The sequence below is a fragment of the Hipposideros armiger genome, unplaced genomic scaffold (genome assembly GCF_001890085.2).
Source record: "Hipposideros armiger isolate ML-2016 unplaced genomic scaffold, ASM189008v1 scaffold_657, whole genome shotgun sequence".
Taxonomy (NCBI): domain Eukaryota; kingdom Metazoa; phylum Chordata; class Mammalia; order Chiroptera; family Hipposideridae; genus Hipposideros; species Hipposideros armiger.
The window spans coordinates 134,387-137,277 of NW_017732007.1; positions in this window are offsets into that span (position 1 = coordinate 134,387).

A 2,891-nucleotide genomic window follows, 5' to 3' on the forward strand; every position below is an offset into this window, starting at 1 on the left:
ATACAGGAAGTGGGAGGAAGGGCGTGTATGCAGAGTATGTAAAGAACTCTCAAAATTCAATAAGAAGAAAACAAACAGCCTGTTTAGATTTTTTTTTTAATTAGGGAATTGGGAGGATGGGAACAGCAGTGGGGAATTGGGGGAAGGGGAACAGACAAGTTGCTATCCTTTTGTTCTTCAGTCTAGTTGTGGAGGACGTTGCTTCACTGGCCCAAGTTGACACCATCATTGCGCTCTTCCTGGGGGAGGCAGATCAGTCGCCGGCTTCTGGACGGCCACTCACTGCGGCTGCTGGCTACACACGGTAGCCCATGGCAACCCACTGCCACAGGGGCTGCAGCCTACACCGTCGCCGGGGACTCACGGCAGCCCAGCTCCAGGTTGAGCTGCTGTTCAGCATCTTGGCTGTGGAGGGCAGTGTCACTGGCCCTCATATGTGGGATCCGAACCGGGGCCCTCTGGCGTCCCAAGCCAGTTCTTAACCATCGCGCCACTCGGCCGGCCCACAAACAGCTTGTTTAAAGAACAGGTAAAAGCTTTGGGCAGATACTTGACCAAAGGAGATGTACAGGTGACATATAAGCCCATGTGAGATGCTCAATATTATTAGTCACTAGGAAAATGCAAATTCACAGCATAATGAGATACAATTATGCTTCTAGCAAGTTGGCCAAAATTAAAATTCTGATCATACCAAGGGTTGGTGAGGAAGTAGAGCAGCTAGGATTCTCAAAAGCTGCTAGTGGAGATGTAAAATGGTACAACTTCTTTGGGAAACAGTTTAGCCATTTCTTAAAAAGTTAAACATATACTTATAATATGATACATCTGTCTCACCCTGAAGGATTTATCCAAGAGAAAAAAAACATATAGGTATATAAAGGTTTGTATTCAAATATACATAGCAGCATTATTCAGAATAGCTCCAAAATAGAATAACCCAAATATTTAACAAGGAGTGCATGGATAAACTGTTATCTATCTATATGATGGAATATTACTCAGCATTAAGAAGGAACAAGCTATTGACATAAACACACATGGTGAGGAATCTCAAAATAATTATGCAGAATATAAGAAGCCAGATAAAAGTGTTCACACTGCATGATTCCATTTATCTACAAATTAAAAAAAAATAGACTAATATAGAAAACAGATCTATGGTCGCCTGAGATAAGGAGGAAGAGAGGGCCAGTAGGGAAAGATTACAGAGAGACATTAAAAAGAAAAATTTTGAGAATAATAGATGTATAGTTTCATTATTTTGATTAGAATTATTTCATGGGTATTACACACACACACACACACACACACACACACACACACACACACATACACACATCGGGTGCCAAAAAAATGTATACACATTTTAAGAAAGGAAAAAACTGTGTTAAAATTGTAATACTCAATATATACCAATAACAAAATATAAATACAAGTCATGTGTATACATTTTCTTGGCACCCCCTGTATATATATTTATATTAAACATTTTAAAGGTGTGTAGTTTATTGTATGTTAATATACCTTCATTTAAAAATGTAAAAACATAAAACAGAAATAATTATCATTTCAGATTTTTTGTGATTCAAAATATATTATAGGTTTATCAAATTCTGTTTCCCATCATTCGCTCAACCATTTGCATGAGAGCTAGAGATCACTTTGGCATCCAACTAGTGTTCCCCCACTAACTAGTGCTAAAAATTCATATTTTATTATGTAGATATAAAAATTACATGCTACATACTTATTTGCTGGTTTTTTTCTTTTTCTTTTTTTTTTTAACATTGACATCCAAAGCACTCTTGCCTCTTAAAGATTAATCAGTCACTGGCCATCAGTAGTTACTTTGATTTAATGCATGTTTACAAAATTATAAGTGGATTACATGCTCATGCCTAAGATAAATTAAAATAATACCCAAGAGAACAGAATGCAAAATGAAAGTCCTGCTCACTTCCCACTTCTGAATATTTCTTAAGATCAATAATGAGACTGAGGGTGACAAAGACTATGAACAGGCATTTCCAGTTCTTACTGACAATTACATTCACTTATTTGCTTCTGTGAGTAAGAAAGTACTTGGATCAAAATTGTACAGTGATTCATGGTCCTGGAAAAGACTGCCCGTACTTCCCTCAACGTCCTCAGGAAATCAATGTCTTGTCACTTTTTAGCTATTTAGAAATCTGGACAGCTTTTAAGCTACCATGCCTTCCAGGTAGCAAATTATTATTATTATTTTTTTTTAAAATAAAGGATGTTCCTAAAGGAATTCATTTTTCTAATTGCTTGATTAGAAGAACCTTTTCTTTTCTTTTAGAGAGTTCCTAAAGGAATTCATTTTTCTAATTGCTTGATTAGAAGAGCCTTTTCTTTTCTTTTAAGAGAAGGAAAGAAGGAAGGGAGGGAGACAGAGAGAGAGAGAGAGAGAGAGAGAGAGAGAGAGAGAGAGAGAGAGAGAGAGAGAGAGAGAATGGAAGAAAGGAAAGGAAGAAAGGAGGAAAGAAAGAAACATCAGGCTAGTTCCGTATGCTAGAGCAGTCCAATCTTATTTACTTTTAATCACTGCCTTTATCCCAGCCACGTTTGGTAATGGGATGATATTGACTAGAAATCATCTATTTTGACAACCAATGACCACAAAGAGAGGCTTAGAGATGGTGTCAGGAAGCCAACAGTTTCTGACCTTAGTATTCCTGCATTAAAAGTGTATAGCTCTGTCCCACACCTTCTGCAACTAGATGACTATGAGGGTCTCTTAACCTCAGGTGCCCCTGGCACAGTTATGCAGGCTCCCTCTTTAGCTCAAGACTAGGCAGGCTATGAAAATGGATATACAAATAAAAGGACAGATTTATAAAAAATAAAAAAAAATCTAAATTGTT